General features: G+C 44.3%; 1 pseudogene across 1 annotated transcript; it reads left to right on the top strand.

Moving 5' to 3' along the window:
• The first annotated feature begins 1,062 nt into the window (after positions 1-1,062).
• On the top strand, positions 1,063-13,122 carry LOC306649510 (DNA polymerase epsilon subunit 4-like; annotated as a pseudogene). Its single transcript has 2 exons — positions 1,063-1,081; positions 12,551-13,122. The product of its transcript is annotated as a DNA polymerase epsilon subunit 4-like (transcript).
• Positions 13,123-15,272: the final 2,150 nt, after the last annotated feature.

Genomic DNA, 15,272 nt, shown 5'->3' with positions numbered 1-15,272 from the left:
ATGTTGGGAGAAGGCATGTTCATAACACTTGTGTTTTGGTTAGTTGTGTGTCCCATTTGTGATGGAGAAATATTTCAGTGTGAGTCATGGCTCAGTGGTAAGGGCCTCCTTCTCCTCCGATGGAGTAGGGGAAACAGGTCTAGGGGGCCAGAGACCTTTCCAAGAGGACGTGGCCCACGGGGTAAGGGACTGCGCTGGAGCCCCATTCTCTGGACTCTGAGCTCATGGCCCAACACACAGCTCCCAGAAACTAGGGATTTCTCAGAGTTCCAGCAGCTGGAAGTCATTTCATGGCTCCTCAACCCAACCCTGCAGGACCAGGCCTCACTAATGGCACTCCTATCACCTGTCCCCAGGTCCCAAACACACCTCAGCCCCAGCGCTCAACCTAAACTCCCAGAAAGGTCCACGCTGGCTTTGCAAAGGTAGAAAGCCCCAGTGGCTCCTCCATGGCCTCCCATCTTGCTAGGAAGTCCAGACCAGTCTCCAGATGGCCACTGGTAGCTATGGCTCCCAGAAGGCTGGGACTGGACCTCCCGGATTCTCATAGTCTCCTCCTGGTTCCCAGCTGCTGTCCACCTGCAGGCAGGTCTTGGCAGTGAGCCCCACAGGGCCCTAGAGGAGACCCCTGCAATGAAATACAAGCCTAGAAATGGATTTTCTTCTCCATGAGCTAAAGAAGTTGAATAAAAAATAAGTTACTATTTTTACTGCTGGGATCCAGTTGTTATGGCAACGGAGGGCCTGACTTCTGCACCAGAGCCTGGGTTGGACTGTGTCTGAGGGAGGAGACAGATGGAGGTGGCTGGAGGACAGGCCTCAAGGCCGTGGCCTGACCCCCAATAAGAAGTCCACTCACCCACTAGCTACCTGGAGGCCATCCTTGATGATTTCATTTCCCTTTGACCAGCCCTGTAGTCTCAGACTTGACCCCAAAACCTCTCCTTTCCACTCCTGGGAGTGAGTCAAGTAGACCATTCCCCTCCACCTTGCCTGGCCCAGACCCACCCTCCCTGCTCCTCCAGGAGGTACCACACCCACCCCACTGGGCCATGTCGGACCATGGCCAAAATCTCTGCAGGTGGCCTTACCCCAGTTCAAGGCCTGCTCCTCCACCTACCTTTGTGCCAAGGCCATGTACCTGACACTTGGGTCTCGGCTTCCCCATCTGTAATAAGGAGGTGAGGACACCTTGCCAAGCACCTGGAGAGGCAGAGGAGACCAGGACACAACATTGTTACTAGAGCTAGGCACCATGGTGCAGTCCTGTAATCCTAGTGACCCAGGAGGCTGAGGCAGGAGGATCACAAGTTCAAGGTCAGCCTCAGCAACTTAGCAAGTCCTCAGCAACTCAGGGAGACCCTGTCTCAAAATAAAAAAAACAAAAGGGCTGGGGATGTGGGTCAGTGATAAAGCACCTCTGGGTTCAATTCCTAGTACCAAACAACAAAAACAAAAAACAAAGACAAAAACATTGTTACTCAAAGCTCATTGTTGGACTGGGGATGTAGCTCAGTTGTAGAAGGTTTACCCAGCATGCACAAGGCCCTGGGTGTGATCCCTAGCACCACACACACACACACACACACACATGAATCCCCACCTGGGTCTGGCTCCCCCTGAAGCTGCCTGTACTATTGGACACACACTGCTTTCACGCTGTGTTTAGGCTCTGGGGTGATGGAACCGGATGCAGAAAACCAAGTAAAGCCCTCTCACCACCTCAGCTTCCCAGCCCTTCCCTGGAGGCCCTGCCCATGTCCCCATCCTATTCCCATGAGGCCAGTAGGTACTAGATGGGCAACACGTTGTGCCCATGCAATGTCTGGAAGCACGGAGGGACCCAGAAATCATAGCCTCTAGCCACCTGAGCTTACAACAAAAGGACATAGGACAATTTGCAACCCATGTGTTCATTTGCTGTCAGTGGATTTGAGTCACTGCCTCATTTCTGGCTCTTTACAGACATGAGCTCATGCATCATTTCAACAATTAGACAATGATTCTCCTTTGACCAAAGGGCAAACTGAGGCTGGGAGAGGTGGCTGGTGACAGACAGGACAGGGAGCCAAGTCTTAAGGCCAGGATGACCTCCCTGCTTGCTTTCAGAATTCCTCTCCCAGGGCCCCAGCCTTCCTGCGTGGGTAAGGCCTTGGCCTGGGCACTCCCAGGTGATCAGGGAGATACAGCTGGCAAAAACAACCAAGGGGTAGGCAAGGTCTTTGTGGGGAGGGGGTCAAAGATAAACAAAGCTGGACACTTGGTTAAAGGGGCAAGGACAGATTGCAGTCAATAGGAACTATTGCAACAGGGTAAAGTCCAGTGTGGACAGAGCTTCACAGAAGTGACTGGCATTTTAAAAGAAAGAGGGAGTCAGGAAGGGATGGTCGGGGCTCAGGAGGGTCAGGGAAGTTAACAGTTACAAGAAGCAAGCGGGGGCTTTGGCCCACGTGAAACCCATCTGAGTTTGTGGCCAGGCTTATCAGGATTGGGCTCCTACCTCCCACAGAGCCTGGCACGGGCCCTGGAACAAACTGAACTCTTTAGGTAGCCTTGAGCTTTCACAGGCAGGAACTCGAAGCGGGGGCCAGGCTGTAGGGATGCAGCCTTGACCTGTGAGAAACTATGTTAATGTTTGTTCCAGTCTTTATAGGCCAAGGCCGAGGCCTAGCTGAGAAAGGGGCTCAGAGGAGCCTGGCTGGAGTTCCTTCAAGGAATCTGGTGGGGCTTGTGGTTAGGGAGGGGAGAAGGGCAGGCAAGGCTTCGTGGCTAAGTCTTGTAGGATGACTGGCCAGGTGCAGAAGAGATGGGAGGGGAGGCGGCTGGGTGGGGAAGCACATTCCAGGCCGAGGGAAGACCACCCCAGCACCTGTCCCCTGTGGGCAGCATGTACCACGGGGTCCTGCTGGTTCCTGGAATCTAAGTTAGGCATCTGGTCTCCACCCTAACTGCGGAAGCAACAATTCCCAGCAAGGGCGGATGGTGCCGCCATCTGGGGCAGGAGCAGAGGGCTCTAAGCTGAGTTGAGGGGACAGGGACAGAGATGCTGGGAGTGTTTGTTGATTTGTTTTGTTTTTTCAGTGCTGGGGATCGAACCTGGGTGCTCGCACATGCTGGGCAAGCGCTCTGTGACTGAGCCACACGCCCAGCCCGGCTTCTTAACCATCATGCCCTGCTTCACCACATCTGAGATACCATCAACTCCAAGAAGCGATTTTCTCTTAGGTGCCACTGAAAAAGACAAGGCCCTGGCCATCCATTTAACTGACATTTTATTATGAACTTATTCAAGCGCTCAGAGATGTTAAAAACATTTGTACAGTGAACACATGTATCATCACTTCCTGATATCTACCATATATGTTCTATCACGTATATTTCACTCCATCCACCCCAATCTATCCATTTTTTTTTTCTGTCCTGGAGATTGAACCCAGGAGCATTTAACCACTGAGCAACACCCCCAGCCCTTTAAGAAAAATTTTTTTGAAACAGGGCCTCACTAATTTAATGAGGCTAGCCTCAAACTTGCCATCCTCCTGCCTCAGCCTCCTGAGTCGCTGGGATTACAGGCATGCACTACTACATCTGACCCAACTCATCCTTTTTAAATGCATTTTAAAATGCCTTGTCAACATCAGGAATGGAATTATAGAGTCTACACAGCATACCACCTTTGTGCTCCATCCATGCTGTGGGTGTTGGGACTCCCATTCCTTTTCACCACTGAGTCATTCTGCAGGCGAGGGTGTGTCCATTGTTGACACCTGAGCCACTTCTAATGCGTGGCTATTACTGACAATAAAAAACCATTGATGTTGCAACATGTCCTGATTTCAGGGATTTTCCAAGCACCTGCTACCTGTCGGGTACTTCATTCACCCAATTCATCTTCACAGTGTCCTCAGGAAGATCCTGCTTTCCAAAGCAGGAAACTGAGGTAGAAAAGATTTTAAGTCACCTGCCCAAAGTCAACCAGCAAGTTAGAGGAGTCAGGGCCCAGAAACCAAGTGCTTAACCACCATGCCACCCTGCCCTGGAGCTGAGGCCAGGACCTCCCAGTGAGCCCTCGGCCTAGCCCAAGAGGAAACCGCTGACCATTTATTTCTTTGGGGCTTTGCAAAGATTCAGGTCTGGCGAAGGGATACTGCAGGCTCCGGGGCAGGCCAGGATGCTGGAATGGAGGGAAGACCCTCTGGAAGCTTCTTCAGGCAGATCCCCAGACCCATACCCAATGCCTCAGGCAGCAGTGTTGGGGTTAGTGCCGGGAGCTCAGGACCTTCTGCTCCCTAAGGGGCTTCAGGGTCCTGCAAAATGTAGCCCCAAGGCTGGTCCCTGCACCCCTGTGTCATCCCTGGTACCTACCCTCTGTGGCTCCCTGGAGCCCTCCGGACGTAGTCAGGATAAAACACACCCTGCCCACCATCCATGCTGACCTTCCGCCTCCATGTACAAGCTGTTCCCACTGCCTGCGCCCCCTTCCTACTTCTCCTCTGGCAGACTTCCCTTCATTCTCTAAGACCCAGCTCCAAGGCCTCCCTCCCCTGAGAAGCCATCTGGGCAACTGACTCGCCTCTTTCTGTGCCACCTTCAAGCCAGCTCCCAGCCTCCAGTGCCATCTGTCAGCACCCACCACCAAAGCCCACCAAGTGCCCACACGTACCTAGGGTCGCAGCAAGGTGGCCTGTGCAGATCTCCAGAGGAGGGTGGGAAGGACTTATTTCAGGATCTGGACTTGGGAGATTCCAAACAGAGTTCAAGTGCTGGGGCTTTAGTTTTGACTGGATTTTTTTCGTCAGGGTAGGGGATGGGTATTGGAGATGGAACCCAGGGGCCCTTCACCACTAAGCCACATCCAGACCTTTTTATTTTTTATTTTAAGACAGGAACTCACTAGGTTGCTTAGGGCCTCACTTAGTGCCAGGCTGGCCTCAAACTTGCAATCCTCCTGCCTCAGCCTCCCAAATTGTTGGGATTACAGGCACGTACAACTCCACCCAGCTGCAGTGACTTTTCTTTTTTTTTCTTTCTTTTTTTTTTTTTTTGGTATTGGGGATTGAACTCAGGGGCACTCAACCATGGAGACCACATCCCCAGCCCTATTTTGTATTTTATTTAGAGACATGGTCTCAGTTGCTTAGTGCCTCACTGTTGCTGAGGCTGACTTTGAACTCTTGATCTTCCTGCCTCAGTCTCCCGAGCTATTGGGATTACAGGCGTGTGCTACCATGCCTGGCTTGTAGTACCATTTTTGTCAAGTCTCTTGATGAGTCTTACCTAAAAGGAGAGAAGAAGAGAGTGAGGATAAAGTTATGATTGTCAATGACAGTCACTCATTAGCCATGAGAGGGGCTATCTGGTTGTTGTACTTTACACAGTGACCTATTTTGTTGTCCGTGACTGGACCACTTTTCAGTCTGGTTTTAGTTTTTGTCTCACTTCATCCTGCTCACAGAGTGACCCTGTATGACACTGGTGAACCAAGACTGTTTATATGCAATAGGAGCCCACCAAGGCAGGGCTGTGTCCGCCAGTTCCTGGGGTCAGGGGCTACTCAGCCTTTCTCAATTCTCTGCTGTCATATCTGTTCTCTTGCCCAGCTGGGGGATGGTCACAGAAAGGGCTGGATTTGGGGTAAACATTCATTTCAGGTAGTTCAACAAAAGATCATTGTCAAGCATAACTTGACTTTGACTTTGCACACAGTCAGCTTGAGTCAGTGTCATGCTCTTTCTTGCAGTTTCTCTGTTGCTGGGGATCAAACCCAGGGCCTTGTACCTTGTATATGCTAGGCCACTGATCTATCCCCCTGTCTGCAGAGGAGCTGAATGGAGTCTAAAACTTCCTCTGATTTGGGTCCTGTGACACTGTGGTATAACAAGAAATAAATTCTGCTGGGCACAGTGGCACATGCCTGTAATTCCAGCAGCTTGGGAGGCTGAGGCAGGAGGATCACAAGTTCAAGGCCAACCTCAGCAATTTTGCAAGGTCCTGTCTCAAAATTACAAAATGACTGGGGATGTGGCTCAATGGTGAAGTGCCCCTGGGTTTAATCCTGGTACCACCCGCCCCCTCCCCCCTCCAAAAAAAACCCGAAATACCTTCAGAGTGCCTGACACTCTTGTCATTTTCTGGAGTGATAAAGGAGAAGGGAGGTGTTTATTATTTATCACAAGCCCTTCAACAACCCCTAGTTTGTGAAAATGAGATGACTTTTGGAAAGCCTATAAAGATGGGGGCTGGCTGGCCGAGGACGGGGCTTTCAGCAACCGGCAGAGGCAGAATGGACCTGAGGTGGAGCTTCATCTCCAAGGGCCAGTGATTTAACTGATCCTGCCTACCTAACTGAACCTCCATAAAAACCCAAACCAAAACGGTTCACCGAGCTCTGAGGCTGGCGAGTACATCAGGGTGCCTTCAAAAAGGCAGAGGAAGCTCCATACCCCTTCCTCCCTCCATACTTTACCCCTCGCACCTCTTTCTTCGTCTGGCTGTTCATTTGTATCCTTTAATATGTCCTTTGTAAAAAAAAAAAATAATAATAATAATAATAGTTAAGTGGACTCTTTCTGTTTCCCTGGGTTCTGTAAGCCATTCTAGCAAACTATGAAACTCCACAAAGAGAGGTTTCTGGGATTTGTAGCCCAGTCGGACAGCAATTGTGGGTAACTGGGGATCCTCCACTCGTAGCTGGCTCCATACTGTGCTCTGTAGGGTCTGAAAAACAACCACACACTCCATGTCTGAAGTGCTGTGTGTCTGGCTCCAGTACAGAAACGGTTTGCTCTCTTCTGGGGACCTTACAGTTCTTAACTGCCTGGTTCTGTGTCTCCTCTCCTTTCTTCCCATGATTCCCACCTCCTGGAACAAGACACCCTTCTCTCTTTCTTAGCCTGGAGTTCCAAGTCCTGAGCTTTGGAAGCCGCAGAGACGAGAGCAGGAAAGGAGGAGTGCGGGCAGATCATGTGCCCTGTGGTCTTGGTCTGCTAGACCCCTCTTATCTGGGAAATGTACGCCAAGGACTCACTGTCCAGAACGTTCTGGAATAGAGACCGGAGTTGTATCTGCATTTTCGAGACACCCACATGCACCAGTGAAATGAAACCCACCTGGTTTCCCAAGAGAGCACCAGAGCAGAAGCTTTCTTAAGGGATGCAGCCAAATTCAAATCCCAGAGCGTCTGAGAGCAACCAGAGAGGAGGGAAAGCCAGGCTAGTGGGATCAATAATGATAGCCTGAATTGTCATCTGAAGACATTCAAACATCTTGCTAGGAAATGTGGCAGCTTCCCTGTGTTAGGTTATTGTCCATCAGCTTTTGATTTTAAATTTCACCTGGGCACCAAGATAAAAATGTTATTTGCAAAATATTCACAAAAACTGGGTGACATGAGTTGAGTGCAGTGGCACATGCCTGTTATTCCTGCTACTTGGGAGACTGAGGCAGGAGGATCCCAAGTTCAAGGCCAGCCTCAGCAACTCTGAGATTCAGCCTCAAAATCCAACAAAAAGGGTTGGGGATATAGCTCAGAGATAGACATTCTTGGGTTTAATTCCTAATACCAAAAAATAAAAACAACCCTGGGTGATATATATGGTAAGGAGGTTTTAAGACTTTTTTAAAATGTACAAGCCACACAAAGTTGATACTTTATCTAGAAACGTGTTCATCGTATTCTTCTCAAATTTTACAAGGTTGGAACATCAGAACCTGACATTTTACTGACCCAAAAAGCACCTGAAGGGGAAAGCAGGAGACTGGTCCAGCCTCTGACAGCTTCAGAACCTCAAATCATACCCTCTCTGGACCTCAGGTATTCCATCCTGAAAATGAAGTATCCTGGTTCTAAGATTGTTAAATTAAATTAAAATATAACAGTGCCAAGAGAAGAGCAAAGTCGGAGCGATTTATTACAGGACTTCAAGACTGACTATAAAGCTACATAATGGAGACAGTGGGCATAAGAACACTGAACACATGGATCAACAGAGTGATACAGAGGTCAGAAATGAGCGTTTCTGTGCAGTACCGGGGATTGAACCCAGGGTGCCCTACCTCTGATCTACATCACCAGCCCCTTTTACTTCTGATTCTGAAACAGTCTTGCCACGTCGTGGAAGCTGGGGATGGATCCAACTCGCCATCCTCCTGCCTTAGCCTGCCGAGCCACTGGGATCCCAGGCCTGCACCACAGTTCCCTCCTCAGAAATAGACTCTTGATTTTTTTTACAAAGATGTCAAGGTACTTTAATGGAGAAAGGATTGTCTCTTCCACAGATGGTGCTGGAAAAATTGGACATCCATATACAAAAAGAAAACTTTCTATGTCTCATATCATACCTAGAAATTACCTTGTAGGCCTCAGTAGAAGACCTCAAATTATAAAACTTCTAGAAGAAAATGTCCATGACCTTGGTTCATGCAATTATTTCTCAGGACATAAGATATACAGATAATTAAAGAAAAAAGGGGGCTGGGGCTGTAGCTCAGTAGTAGAGCATTTTCCTAGCATATAAAAGGCCCTGGTCAAATAAATAAATAAATAAATAAATAAATAAATAAATAAATAAATAAAAATTATTTTGAGTAAAGAAAGAGCTGGGTGTGGTGATGTACACCTGTAATTCCAACAACTTAGAGGCTGAGGCAGGAGGATCACAAGTTCAAGACCAGCCTCAGCAACTTAGTGAGGCCCTAAGCAACTTATAAAAAGGCTGGGGATGTGACTCAGTAAGTGCCCTAGGTTCAATTCTCAGTACAAAAAAAAAAAAAAAAAAGAAAGAAAGAAAGAAAAAAAGATAGAAAAAAGATAAGTTGGATTACATCAAAATTAAAACCTGTTCTTCAAAAGATTCCACAATGAAAATAAAAAGACAAACCACAGATTGGAAGAAAATACGTGTTAAAAACATATCTGATAAAGAAACAATAACTGGAATATATTTTTCAAAATGCAATAATAATTATAGCATTAATATTCATAGCAATTAAACACTGGAAATAAACCAAAGGTCTACCACCTGGTGAATAGCTAAATTGGATCCTGCAAATGGTGGAAAACTAGCCTCCTAAATAAAAAGGACCAAATACTGACATAGGATATATAGGATATAAACTAGATGAGTTGCATTATGCTAAGTGAATGAAAGCAGATGTAAAGACTACAAATTGTATGAGAGTTTGATAAAACACAAATTTACAGAGACAGAAAGTGAGCTGATGGGTGGGAGGATGAGAGCCAAGATAGGAAATAACTACAAATGAGCACAGTGGAATTACTGGGGGTGATGGAAACATTCTAAATCTGGATTCTAGCAACAGTGGCCCAGCTTTATATATTTGTTAAAATTTTTTAAATACCTCAATAATAAGAAAACAAATAGCTTAAAGATGGGTGAAATATTTGGACAGATATTTAATCAAAGAAGATACACAGATGTAAAATAAGCAGATGAAAGATGTACATTATTAGTCATAAGGAAATACATGATTCTACAACATAACTCTTAAAATGGCTCAAATTCAGAACTGACAATACCAAGTGCTGCCAAGGATGGGGAGTAATTGGAATTCTCATACACTGCTGGTGGGAATATTCGTCCATTCCTGCCTACTTGGTCCCACTAACCTACCTTCACAATGTAAATCCTTGGAAAAACAGTTTGGCAGTTTCTTATGAAGTTAAAATATACCTGCTTTTGTTGTACAGCAATATGAATGTACTTAAAGGCAATGAACGCTATGCTTAGCAGTAATAAACTTTATATTGCATATGTTTACCACAATCAACAGGGTATAAAAAAAAATACACTTGCCATTTGACTCAGCTATTCCACACTTGTGTATTTTTATTCAAGAGAAAGGAAGACATGGTCATACAAAAAACTGTAGGCATGTTTTTGTAGCATATTCATTCATAATCACTGCAACTGGAAGCAACCCAAATGTCTGTTAATGGGGAATGTATAAGCATACTGTGGTAGAATCATAAAGTGGAATATTGGTTAGTCATAAAAAGGAAAGGACTACTGGGTGTGGTGGCACATATCTATTATCCCTGCAATTCAGGAGGTTGAGGCAGAGAATTGCAAGTTCAATGCCAACCTTAGCAACTTAGTGAGACCCTGTCTCAAAATGAAAAATAAAAAGGACTGGGATGTAGCTCAGAAGTAAAACACACTTGGGTTCAATTCCCAGTCCAGAAAAGAAAAAGGAATGGACTACTAATACATGCAATATGATTGAGTTTCATATGCATAATTAAGTGAAAGAAGACAAGCTCAAAGGCTGTATACTGTGATTCCATTTACTTGTAATTCTTGGAAAAGGCAAAACTATAGAAATAGAGATCAGTGGTTGCCAGACACTAAGGGGTAAGGGCAGGCAGAGGTTGACTACAATGGGACATGATATAATTTTGGGAGGTGGACTTGTTGTGTATCTTGCTTGTGATAATGGCTACATGATAGTATACATTCGTGGAAGCATGTAGAACTATACACCCACCAAGGGTAGATTTTGCTGTTTGTAAATTATAGGTCAATAAGCCTAACAAAAGAAAGTAAAAAGATAGAAATTGATATACCATGCAATGCAAATGGAGTCCAAAAAGAAGCTGGAGTAGCTACTCTCATATTCAACAAAACAGACCTCAAACCAAAATTAATTAGAAGAGACAAAGAAGGTCATTTCATACTGGCAAAGAGAACAAACCAACAAAAAGATATAAGGGTAGTAAATATTTATGCCCCAAACATCTGTGCACCTAGTTACACAAAACAGATGCTACTTGGCTTAAAGGCTCAGATAGGTATCTGTACAATAATACTGGGTGCTTTCAGCATGCCTCTCCCACCAACAGATAGGTCAGCCAGACATGAACTCAGTAAAGACTTTTCAAAACTAAAAATACTGTTAATAAAATGGACTTAACAGACATCTATAGAATATTTCTTCTAACAATGACTGAATTCACTTTCCTCTCAGCTGCTCATGGAAACTTCTCCAAAACAGACTCTATTTTAGGCCACAAAGCAATTCCTAGCAAATACAAAAAATATATATATAATTATTTGCATCTTATCTGATCAAAATATAATGAAATTAGAAATCAACACCCAAAATAGAAACCACAGAAACGATATAAACACACTAAACAATACACTTCAATTTTTTTTTTTCTGTTAGTTGTCTATGGATCTTTTATTTCATTTATTTATAGGTGGTGCTGAGTATCAAACTCAGGGCCTCACACACACCAGGCAAGGGCTCTACCACTGAGCCACAACTCCAGCCCCAACAATACACTTTTGGATGATGAATAGATGATTAAAGAAATCAGGGAAGAAATTTTAAAATTCTTAGAATTAAATGAGAATAGTGATACAACATGCCAGAACCTCTGGGATACCACCAAAGCAGTTCGAAGAGGAATTTTACAGCTATGAGTGCCTACATAAGAAAATCAGAAAGGTTCCGAATAAACAACCTGCCGATGCATCTCAAGGCCTTTGAAAGAAGAATAAAACAATTCCAAAACCAGTAGAAGGAAGGAAATAATTAAGATCAAAGCCAAAAATCAATGAGATAGAGGATAAAAAAATAATACACAGAATCAGTAAAATAAAGAGTTGGTTCTTTGAAAAAGTAAACAATACTGATGAACTCTTAGCTAAGCTAACCAAAAGTAGCTGGGTATGGTGATACACGCCTGTAATCCCAGCATCTCCAGAGGCTGAGGCAGGAGGATTGCAAGTTCAAAGCCAACTTGAGCAACTTAGCAAGTCCCTAAGCACCTTCAGGAGACCCTGTCTCAAAATAAAAAAATAAAAATGAAAAGGGTTAGGGATGTGACTCAATGGTTAAGGGCCCTTGGGTTCAATCCCTAGTACCAAAACCAAAAGAAAACAAAAAGCAAACTAACAAAAAGTAAAAGAAAGAAGACCTAAATGAATAAAATTAGACAATTAGTGAAAAAGGAGACATAACCACAGACATCATAGAAATCTAAAGGACCATTAGGGCTTTTTTGAAAACATTTACTCCTATAAGTTGGAAAACACAGAAGAAATGTATACATTTCTAGACACGCATGACCTGTCAAAATTGAATCAGGACAGACTGGGGACGTAGCTCAGTGGCAGAGGGCTTGCCTAGCATGTGCGAGTCACTGGGTTTGATCCTTAGCACCATATAAACATAAACACATAAAACGAAGGTATGCTGTCCATCTACAACAACAAAAATCTTGTAAAAACTTGAATCAAGACAACACAGAAAACTAAATAAATCAATAACTAGCAAAGAGATAGAAGGAGTAACAAAAAACCTGCCAACAAAGAAAAACCCAGGTCCAAATGAAATCTTAGTTGAATTCCATCAGACCTTTAAAGAACTAACGCCAAGGCTCCTCAAATTATTCCATGAAATAGAAAGGGGTGGAACACTTCCAAATTCACTCTATGAAGCATCACTTTCCTACCAAAACCAGACAAGGAAAGGAAACTACAGACCAATATTTGTGACGAACTTAGATGCAAAAAATTCTTAGACAGTCGGCGGCCGCGTGCAGCACGCTTAGGGCCGGGATGGCGGCCCCGGCTGGACACCTCGGGAGGGGGCCCGGAGGGGAGGCAGTGGCCTCACACGGCTCATCGATCCAGGCTGCCTTTGGCGCAAGTGAAGGCTTTGGTGAAGGCGGACCCCGACGTGAAGCTAGCGGGACAGGAAGCCATCTTCATTCTGGCGCGAGCCGCGAAACTGTTTGTGGAGACCATTGCAAAAGATGCCTACTGTTGTGCCCAACAAGGAAAGAGGAAAACCCTTCAGAGGAGAGATTTGGATAATGCAATAGAGCTGTGGATGAATTTGCTTTTCTGGAAGGTACTTTGGATTGATTGCTGAGCTGAGCAGTTTTTGAACCTTCACTGCATTCTTCAGCTTGCCTCTCTCTGCAGGCCTCAGCTTTGAAGAACAGAGTCTCTGCACATATGCACATCTTCCTGTTCCACCCTTACCTAAGCCGGGATAAGCAGAGATCTCACCTGATAACTTTTCTTTAAAGGTCTTCCACTACTTACATCTGTCTTCCACTTCAGCCCTGGATGCAGCTGTTGCTGCTTGGGGCAGAGATAAGAAATTGTTTTCATAGGTGGTTTAATGAATGATGAGGACCAGAATAAAGATCTTTGATCAGCTTCAAAAAAAAAAAAAAAAAAGTTCTTAGTAAATTAGCAAACCATATTCAACAACATATTAAGAAGGTTGTACATCATGACAGAGCAGTTTATTACAAAGTTGTAAGAATGATTTAACATATGTAAATCAATAAATGTAATTCACCACATAAATAGAACTAAGGACAAAAATCACTTAGTCAGCCAGGATCATGGCACACCCTGTAATCACAGTGGCTCAGGAGGCTGAGACAAGAGGATCACAAGTTCAAAGCCAGCTTCAGCAACTTAGCAAGACTCTGCCTCAAAAAAATAAATAAATAAAAAGGGCTGGGATGTGGCTTAATAGCATCCCTGGGTTCTGTGCCTGGTACAGAATAATAAATAAATAAATAAATAAATAAATAAATAAATAATAAGAGGGTTAGGGATGTAGCTCTGTGGTAAAGCACCTCCAGGTTGCTTAATACCTGGTACTCCTCCCTAAAAATCACATAGTCATCTTTTGTTTGGGGAGGGGCTGGGGGGTAGCACTAAGGATTGAACCCAGGGGCGCTTAACCACTGAGCCACATCCCCAGCCCTTTCTTAATTTTGAGAGAGGGCTATGCTAAGTTGCAGAGGCTGCCTTGGACTAGCAATCCTCCTACCTCAGCCTCCCAAATCTCTGGGATTACAGGCATGTGCCACCACAGCGGGCTACATAGTCATCTTAATAAATACATAAAAAGCCTTCAAAGTTAGCACTAATTTATGATTAAAAACACTGAAAAAACTAGCAATAGAAGGAACTTACCTCAACATCACAAAGGCAGTCTATGACAAGCCCAAAGTCAGCATCATAGTAAACAGGGAAAAACTGAAAGTATTTCCTTCAAAATCCAGACCAAGACAAGGATGTCACTCTCCCCACTCCTTTCAACATAGCAATAGAAATTCCACCCTGAGCAATTAGGCAAGAGAAGGAAATAAAAGGGATAAACTAAGAAAGGAAGAAGTCAAATTATCACTGTTTGCAGATGATATGAACCTATACTTAGATGATCCAAAAAGTTCCACCAGGAGATTAATAAAGCTAATAAACAAATCCATCAAAGTAGCAGATTACAAAATCAACCTACAAAATCAATAGCTTTCCTACACCAATAATAAATCTGCTTAGAAAGAAATCAGGAAAACAATTCCATTCACAATATTCTCAAGAAAAATGAGGAATAGATCTAACCAAAGAGATGAAAGACCTCTACAGTGAAAATTGTAGATCACTGAAGAAAGCAATTGAATAAGACTGAAGAATGTGGAAAGACCTCACATGTTCATAGATAGGGAGAATTAATATTATTAAAATGGCTGTATTTCCAAAATTCACATACAGATTCAATGCAATCCTCAGGAAAATACTGATGACATTCTTCACAGAATTACAAAAATCAGTCTTAAAATCCCTCTGAAAGAAAAAAAAAAAAAAAACAGAATAGCCAAAGTCATTCTGAGTCAAAAAAGCAAACCTAGAGCATCACAATACCTGCCTTCAAATTATACTACAGAGTTATGGTAACAAGAACTGCATGGCACTGCATGGCACAAATTATACTACAGAGCTATAGTAACAAGAACTGCATGGCACTGGCATTAAAACAGGCACATTGACCAAGGGTACAGAACAGAAGACACAGATACAAAGCCACACAGATACAGTCATCAGATCCTTGACAACAGTGCCAAAAACATATTGGAGAAAAGACAGCCTTTTTAGCAAATGGTGCCGGGAAAACTGGCTGTCCAAATGTAAAAGAATGAGACGAGATTCCTATCCCTCACCCTGCACAAAAACCAACTCAAAATGGATCAAAGACCTTGGAATTAGACCAGAAACCACACAACTCCTAGAAGGAAATGTAGAGTCAACACTCCAGGCACACAGGTGCAAGCAACAACTTTCTCAACAGGACCCCTAAAGCTCAGGAAATAATACCAAGGATTAATAAATAGGTTGGCAGCAAATTACAAAGCTTCAGCACAGCAAAGGAAAGAAGTAAGAGTGTAAGGAGAGAACTACAGAGTGGGAGGAAAAATCTTTGCTAGCTACTCTTCTGAC

Source organism: Sciurus vulgaris (genome assembly GCF_902686455.1).
Source record: "Sciurus vulgaris genome assembly, chromosome: 18".
Lineage (NCBI taxonomy): Eukaryota > Metazoa > Chordata > Mammalia > Rodentia > Sciuridae > Sciurus > Sciurus vulgaris.
The sequence above is the reverse complement of the archived record's forward strand: the minus strand, read 5'-3'. Positions and strand labels throughout refer to the sequence as shown.